The sequence below is a fragment of the Nothoprocta perdicaria genome, unplaced genomic scaffold (assembly GCF_003342845.1).
Source record: "Nothoprocta perdicaria isolate Ctin4 unplaced genomic scaffold, notPer1 scaffold_133, whole genome shotgun sequence".
NCBI lineage: Eukaryota > Metazoa > Chordata > Aves > Tinamiformes > Tinamidae > Nothoprocta > Nothoprocta perdicaria.
The window spans coordinates 1,383,056-1,391,865 of NW_020454461.1; positions in this window are offsets into that span (position 1 = coordinate 1,383,056).

The following is an 8,810-nucleotide window of genomic DNA, read 5'->3' on the forward strand; positions in this document are numbered from 1 at the left end:
AGAATGAACTGATTGTTACACTTTCAGTAAAAATTACACATCAAAAGAGAGAAGGTTCTGTGTTCCTTTAACTAGCATAATTTTTTAGGAAAAGAAGATACCCACATTCCTTTGGATTTGTTTATATCAAGCTGTGGTTACAGCTAGCAGTATATTTGCAGTGCCCTGCCCTTGGGTGTTTCTCCACTTGGCCCTTTGCTCCACGATAGGCACCACAATGCAGTCTTGCAATGCCTTTATTGTTGCCATAGAGTGTGTTTGTGTAACACACCTGCCTTGCTTTGGTTCTTCACTTGGAGAATGGTGCGTTCTGAATTCCCCTGTCACCYTGAAGGTTTCTTCACTGAGCTTTATTGAGAAGAAATTGCACAGCTCCTCCCTGAAGGCAGGAGGCATCCTGGCTGAAACCCTGACRTTTCCAGTTAGGTAACACACTGAGGGGCATACAGCAGAACAGCCCTCATCTGATATTCCAACATAAATGCTGACACAGTGTTTCAGTTAAAGAAAAATCTGCAGAATATTTAGAAACTAACAATTATATGCTAATGTTTCTAGACTAACATGTCTAGAAATTAGAATTAATGAGTTCTCTGCAGGTACATCTGTCACACATTTAGTAAGAGCAGGCACATATCATGTTCAAAGCATTTTGGTGACATTTCTGCAGTCTTTGCAGCAGCTCTCTCAAGTAAATACAGATCTTTATTTGCTACTAGAGGAAATGTACATAGTTTACAGGCATGACTTCCTTAGGTGCTAAGTTTGTGTGCGTGTTTGTCTCTCCCAAGGTCAGTGGATATAAACACTGCTTGGGTCCACTGTAAAAAGCTGTGCCCCAGTGGACTAGGTGATACATACTTGTTTAAAACACACGTTTTGGAGCCTCTCATTGCCGTCGTTTTGCTTTGCCCATTTGAGTGCATCAGTTCACAGCCACTGAAGCCTAGAATAAAGAGAAGTAGCAATTTTCAAACATGCTTTTTGAGCTGCTCGTGCTTTCAAGGGTAAAGACAGAGATGTGCACCAAATAAATATGTTTGCTTAAAGAACAAAATTTTAACCTGGGACTATGCTGCCGGGTTTTCCCTSGGCACTTAAGTGACCTGATTTTTCTGTCACCATTATCCCTTGTGTAAAATTAGAATAATACACGGTTCTCTCTTAGAAGGATCTGTAAGAATAAATCTTTCCCTAGTGCTGAGAGTGTTTTGGTTCCTATAGAAATGTCTCTTATTAATACAGACTAAGAGGACCCAGGTAAAGTAGGTCAGACATTGTGGAGTTTGACATTGCACATACGTTGACAATGCCGCCGTCCTTTTCTTCTGGCAAACTGTGTTCATTCAGAATAAATAGGCAGATACTGGACTCTCTACTTCTTTTAATAATTCCAGTATGGCCCACAAAAGAATTGTATCCATGATTCTTTTAACATGAAATTTCAAAATGACTTTACCTGTAAATGGAAATCATCTGAAATTTTGCTGCTYTGTACCCATTTGGCTTGCTCTCGTTTTCAGGCACAAGTATTACAAGCAGCCAGTAGCAGTTTTCCATTTAATGTAAAAGTTGACAGTGAGGATATTAGCTACTGTTTTCAATAGTTGCTGCTGCAGTTCTGTGTGTGTGATGCTGGAATTCACTTGCCAAAAAGTGTGATTTTAATGTGATTCTCGGCATTCATGCTTCTTTTTTGGCACTACAGCAGTAGCAAGTGAGGCTAATTCTGTATGTGTAGCTGCAGAGCAGTTATTTCAGCAGCACAAATGGATCTGAAAGGAGATTTCCAATTTGGATCTTGATTTTCCTTGTATTAAGGGACTGTTTAAGTTTGAAGGTCTGTACAAGCCATCAGCTTACACCTTTACCTCAGTACAGTTTTCTTCATGCAAACTTGTATTCAGTCAACAGGAGATTTCTTTGGTGGATACATCCTCTTGGTCACTGTCTAGATGTTCCTTGGGCATGTAATAGTGACGAGCATGATCAGTCACTTTTCAGGGTCCGTTCTTCCTAAAGGGACTTTAAGGAACAACCAAGTTTTTGCTTTCTTTTTTCTTTTTTTAATTATTATTATGGGTAGAAATAGCTGTTGACACCTGTTGAATGAATGATGTCTAGACACAGTCTCTCTGAAATAAAATTTAAAAAAAAAACTCAGGATGGTTTTAGAAATTGCATAAAATTATAAACACATCGAAGTCYGTATCTGCATTGACCAAGTGCTTAAGAATGAGTGATACTTCTCTGTTTTGGTCATCTCTAGTTCTAATTTGTGTGGCTCCTAGAGTTACTTACATATGCAATATGTTATGGGACCTCTAGGGATAAACAATCTGGAAACAATCTGATTTATATTGATAATGCATTGGGGAGAGGTGTCAGCAGTTTGCTTCTTTGGATATGAAAGTAGGATGTAGTTCTATTTTTGTTTCTTTTTTGAGCAGTGCATCTGAAAATACTGGTTTAAAAAGGAGAAATAAATCAAGAGGCAGTCTGATMTAGATGTTAGGTTCCCTCAAATGTATTCTTAATCATGATCCTGATGACTAGACTGAACAAATGGGCTTTATCAAGGCCCTGCTTTTCTCCCTCAGGACCCGTCTGTGCTGGATCGCAGTGTAGCTCAGAGCTATCCAGCCTGTCCCTAAACCAGCTGGTCGAGAAATGAGGAAAATCAGCCCGCAGCAAAGCCCTCTGCGGAAGAGCTGTAGCTCAAGTGCTTCTGGGTCTCAGGCAAATAAGCCAGGCTCATTTAAATCTTGTTTGTGTCTCTCTCTCTTTTATCTCAGGCTTCAGTAAGATCTAGGTCTGGTTTTGCTTTTTTAATCTAGGGGTAATACTGTGTGTGCCATATGTGTGCTTTATCAGTTGTGAATAACAAATGTTAGGTGGGGCTAGTGGCTTTTACAGAGTGCCTTTAATTCTTTTAAGGGCTGCATTAATACCAGCAACAAGGCATGCTGAAATCAAAGAGGATCCTGTCTTGTATCCATTTTCCTTCTAAAACAAATGTTGAAACTTCAGGAAAGTAGCAGTAACTTGTTTAGCATTGCTAACCAAGTTCATGAGAATGCTGAATAAGAAAAAAAATTTTTAATTCTCTTGATGTAATCTGTGGGGTTTAATGAGGCGTCCGGTTTTAAATCCAGTTATGTTTGTTTGTTGCTTTAGTTTAGCTCTGCCTCTTAATTCAAAAAGTAAATGTTAGACATGGTCTTCACCCACAAATGTCTTTGTTGATGTTCTTGACTGCTGAAAAGCCTGTCAAAAGTAATCACTAGTTTTATTTGGGGCCTTTTTATATTGCTTGAGAAGACTTGTATGCAAATCTTAAAAATGTAGACAAGTTTCACTTAAGAAAGAAAAAACAAAAGAACTTGAAATAATGGACTGTAGCTTTGGAAGCGGAGACTATCTTGCATCCAGAAACAAATATGRGTTTAGCAAGACATGGTTTTGGTGGTGGTTCTTGGTCATTGTGTGTGTGCCACATCTCGCAAGGTGGTGGACAGATCCCACAGAAACACACAGGAAGGGCCCCGTTTCCTTTCCTTCAGGGTGGTCGCTTTGAAGATCAAAGCCAGCACTCRCTAGGCAAGTGAGCTGCCTCCCTCTCCATCTCCAGTCCTTCSGTGTTCCCACCTGAAGCTTTGGACGAGGAGGTTGCTGTTCCTCAGAAGTATCTCCTTGTTGGAATTGCACCCCAGAATGCTCAAGGGATGCGCGTGGTGCATCATCCCTCCTGTCCTCTCTCTTTACCAAAGGAGAGACGTTTTATCTCAGATACAAATCCAGTCTGAAAGGAGTTCAGTTGTGGAGAAGTGAGCTGAACTGTCTCTGTGTTCACCCCGCTGTTCTGTTCCAGGTCCTGTTTTGTGTGTTTTTAGGCCCCAGTGTGGTCGCTTACATGTTGGCCTATTGAAATCAAATGAGATATAGGAGACTAATTAAATATCAAGATCTTACCTAAATTTTCTGAGTAAGGACTGTGCCTTCCTGCTGTGCAGGCCACGTTTCGTTCTGAGTCCTGCCTGAACAGGTTCAGCAGCTGTGCCTTTGAAACTGTTCTGAAGGCAGGTTATCTGCATGTAAAGATAGGCTTAAAACAGTCTGAATAAATCCAGGTTGCCAAGTGTCAGTTGTGATGATTTTAGCTTGGATGAATCAAAAATGAAAACTTTCCATTTGAACTTGTTTACATCTTGAGAACATCATGGATGGTTTATCAGAACTCAATTCTACAATTTTGTCTCCTGCTGCTGTGGATCACCAGCTTTTATCCAAAAGGAATTAATGCCATGCAAGCKGCAGAGTTATTCTGGAAGAACAGCTTGTGGATCTTTGGAGCTGGTTGTCTTTCAGTAGCCACTCCTGCTTTTGTGTGTGGCACAGGTGTCTCGGGAAACCTCCAGCTGTAACCAACTTCAGTCTGCCCTTCTTATTTCACTGGCATTTGATTTTGGGACACTCATATACCTTAAYAGAGAGTATGCAGTTACGGATGTTCATTATGCAGAGGCTCGATGACAGTGCTTAGCRTTCAGATCCAAATGTTGTGGGCTTAGTTGTTCCTTCCAATTAATTCTATTTCAGAAAAAACAATTACCAAATAATTTCTCAAATAGTGAACTCCACCGGAGTTGCCAGACGGAACAATCTGGAAATAAATTCTGTGTCGGGACACTGGGTCCCTGCTGTTTTGGCCATGGTCGCCAAGAGCAGCAGTTACAAACCGCAAGCTCTCGCGATCCCTGTTTCTTCCTGAGTGCCTGAGCTCGAGATCAAAGCCAAGTCTGTTAGAGAGACCTTGCTGTGCAYGTGAGCAGCCCTTGGATGAGGTCCAACATTGCTGCAATATTTGTAGCAAACTCTGGAAGTTGTTTGTGTTGCTGCCTCTCCTTATCGCACAGAGGGCAGCCCTTTATGAAAAGAGGGCTCCTTTATCTTCCTTTTCTAGAGGAGAGTTAGTGCAGGGCAACGTCTGGGATTGGAAGGAAACCTGCATGAAGTAACATGCTTGGTAGTTGTTTTTAATCCATTYTAATCGGTGGCTGATTTCCTCATCCTCAGAGAGAAAAAATTAAAGACTTTTGGTATTTTCTTTTATGGCGATGAGTCCCACTCACTTAAACAATATTAGAACAACCTTAGAAGACAATTTTATAGCATATCCTGCTACTTATTTTCATGCATATTGCCAGCTGTCTGTAAGATCCAGGCACACGTTGCATAAGCGAGCAATGCATCGTTTTCTCCAACGCATTTTTCTCCTCTGAATTCGCCTGTGTCCCACTGTCAGTTATCTGAATGGCATCTATGATACTGAGGCAGTGCATGCTCTAAACTCCACTAGTGTTATTGATTAGCTGTGATTTGAAGAAGTGCCATTCAGATGCAGACTAGGATGAGCGTAAGTCAAATCAAGGACAGGGCTGGCTCATATTCAGACTCAGGCAGCCCAGGGCTGAAATCTGCATTTATTCTAATCCATTCGGATAGCGTTTCTGCAATGCAGCCAATGTCTAAGTTGACCTCGAATTTTAAAAAATCCTTTACTGTTGGGCTGCTTCCAAAGGCTTAATCCCTTTTGCCTTGAGTTTCTTTTGTTCCTTTCAGTGCCTGCACAGACCTGAATGATGTTTCTGCTGCTCTTTTATTTCTCCTGGAGCAATCCTTCACGTCACTGATGGATTATTGGTATTTTTGCACTTTATTTTCTAAGCATTAATTTCACTTGATCCCACTTCTGCAGGACTCTGTTTCAGCCGATGTGTGGGCGTGTTTTGAATTGTGTTATTGCTGCCCTGTCAGTGCAGAGAGGATCTCCCTGTGTGGTGCAAGGTGCTTCTCTAGAGAGCCTGAGCTGAACATACATCACCCCTGCGTTACTCCTTGTCTCCCCTGCGTTACTCCTTGTTTCCCTGTGGTTAAAGATTGGAACAGAGCTTGCCAACCCTATCATGCCAGAGATAAACAGTTTGATCAGTGTGGTGCCTAAACGAAGTGTTGCAAATATTATGCTGGGAACAAAAAGGGAAATTAAGAAACAAGTTGTGCTACCAGAATCCCACGTGTGATCTTTGTGGGTAACCTGGCAATGCTGTGTGAGAAATGCCAAGCTGTGATTTGTCTTCCCAGGTTTGTCCCTGGTCACGTCCTTTGTTGTGAATAAGTAATACGTGGGGTATTTGAGGTATAATAGCCAAACCGATCCCTCAAACCCASGTAGATTCCACGATAAAAAATCAAAACAAGCCCATGAGCAGGTGAGCTCTGCAATTTATCTTTGTACAAATACAAAAAGTGATGTTACAATTCCAGCATAAGACGTGAATTCAACAATTTGGAAGAAGGATGTCCTAGGAATAAGATTGCTTTTTTTTTTTTTTCTTTTTGATCTCTTAAAACATTGTCTTTTGAGCATTAGGTTACATGCTGTCTTTGTCACAGAACATCTCCCTCCTCTACTTATTTACCTGATTCATCCCCCCAAATCTACCCCATGCTTTGAAGACTGGCAACCTGCTGGGCAACAGGAAGGGAGAGGAGCCTGTGTCCCTGGGAATGAATCGGTGCCATCAGGTGCGTGCACGGAGGGTCGGGCTGGTTTCTTTGCCATACCTCTCCATACTGCGTGTGCTCTTTCTCTACTGACCATCGTGTTTCTAGCCCTTGATTCTTTGTCCAGCCAGTCCCTGGCTCCCTCTAGCTGCCCAGTCCCTCCTTAGTCAGTGTTTTCCCTCATCAGCTCATTCTCTATATGTTCTTGTACTTAATTTTCCTCTTCAGATCCAAGTTCCAACTCTTTCACCCATTCTGGCCTTGATGCTTAGCTGGTTATAGCTTGTCTTCCTGCTAGCCCCAAACCTCTCCCAGTCACAATGTGTTCTTCCTCTTTTATCTCTGCTCTTTACTGCTATTTATCTATCTATGTAGATTCTTCATTTCGAAGTATGTTTGGCCTTATTGAGTTGGCCTCTCAGTGTGGATGAAGAAGTTGGAGCCCAAATGCTGCTGTAGTTCAAACTTGTGCTGCCTGAGGGATGCAAGAGCACAGTGCAGATCGTGAGGCAGCCCCATGTCTTTCCAGTCACTCCGTGGCATCCGTGGCGCTTGCAGGGTGGCTCTTTCTTTCCCCTGTCTCCTGAGCTCGACCACCCCGAGCCCTCGTGCCTTTTGAGGGCAACTGCAGCCTCCTGAAGCTGTGCCCTGCAGAGGAGGCTGCTGTGAGCAGGACGGTGGGTGCCCTCGCTCTCCTGCCCAGCCTGCAAGCCCCTGGATCCAGCAGCTGCAGGTGAGGGCCCTTGCTGCAAGGGACACTATCTGCACACCCTGGTTACAGACATGGCTGTAAAAGATAGAGGGACCTGTAGAAATRTAGTGGTATTGAATTAAAAAGGATGCCTACCAAGTACATGTGAGTTAAAATTTTTCTGAGGATTATAATTTAGTAATTTCCTTTCAGGGACACTAAGATACACCCCTTTACCAGTTACATGCTCCTTAATAGTAGAAAGTATTAAGGAAGCTTCTAGGTTTTCTTTAACAATGTTGKTTTTTTCCTCTCTATTTCTTATTTCTCAGAAACAGCTGAATCATTTCTTGCTGCAATGTTCTCCAAAATATTCAGCCAGTGGCACRGAAAGTTTTGACTCCAGRGCYTATGTGCAGCTGWAGGKTTTTTATTTATTTATTTTTATGGGGAGCGGTAGGCATCTGGAGTAACATGGAATTCTGTGAGCCCAGGGCATAATATGTGTAATTACACTTATATGAATGCAGCCTTGGTGGAAGATCAGCCAGGCGAGGAGAACTCTAAAGGCTCTTTGGTCCTGCTAGTAGAATGTGAAATAATTTATGACAATCGTATCGTTTTTCATTAATGGTAAATATGTTTGGGTAAGCAAACAAGGCTAGCATCTCTGTCTGATTTGCACATTTGATGTGTGATCTGGCCCTTCCTGTGAATCTAAGGAAGATACCAGGACTTTGGTTTCATCTGGAGCGGGGTGTTTCAGGCTGCCTGGCGCTGTGGCTGGAAGCATTTCTGTGCTGCCCCAAGCTGAGATTCTGTATCACGTATCAGTGTCTATCACACAGGTTATGTAAATTGAATTACCTCAGCATCACCTGTGGATTCAAGGCTCCCTTGCTTGCATAACAATCTACCTTACAAACAGTGTGCATACTGCACATTCACCAATTAGGCTTTCTTTTAAATCCTTAGTCACTCATAGAAAGAAGGAAGGGGCATTTTTGCTGATGGCCTTGCAGAGAAAAGCTGCTAATGAAGGCGTGATGAATGCTCTGATTGTGCTCCTGTTTGTGTCGTTTCACCTTCATTTGCATCAGTACCAGGCACAGATCCCACGACTCATTTTTCAGGGCCCTTCCTATTTGGCCCCTGCCCGCCCAGGGCGAACAGGCGTGTTCACCCTGCCTGCAGAGCCGCCCTGGCTCCCTCCCGGCCTGCCTTGCCGTGAGCTGCTCTGCCCCGCCAGCCCTCCTGGCTGCAGCTGGGGCTGCGCTGCAGAGCTGGCACCCCTGGGAGATGCCCCGAGGGCGCTGGGAGCCCTCGCAGAGCCCCTCAGCAGCGTTGGCTGCGTTGCCTGGAAGTGCGCGGCTCGTCCTTGCTGCAAAGCACAGCTCTCCTGCCTAGCATCTCTTTCAGGYAGCATCCACGCTGTGGTTGGTGCTGAAAATCTCAGAGGGGATGAAAAGGGAAGGAAGCAAATAAATAATGTCAAGGTCTTAGGCAGCACCCCCTAAGTGATTCAAATCAGGAGCCTGGGAGCCCTCCCTGC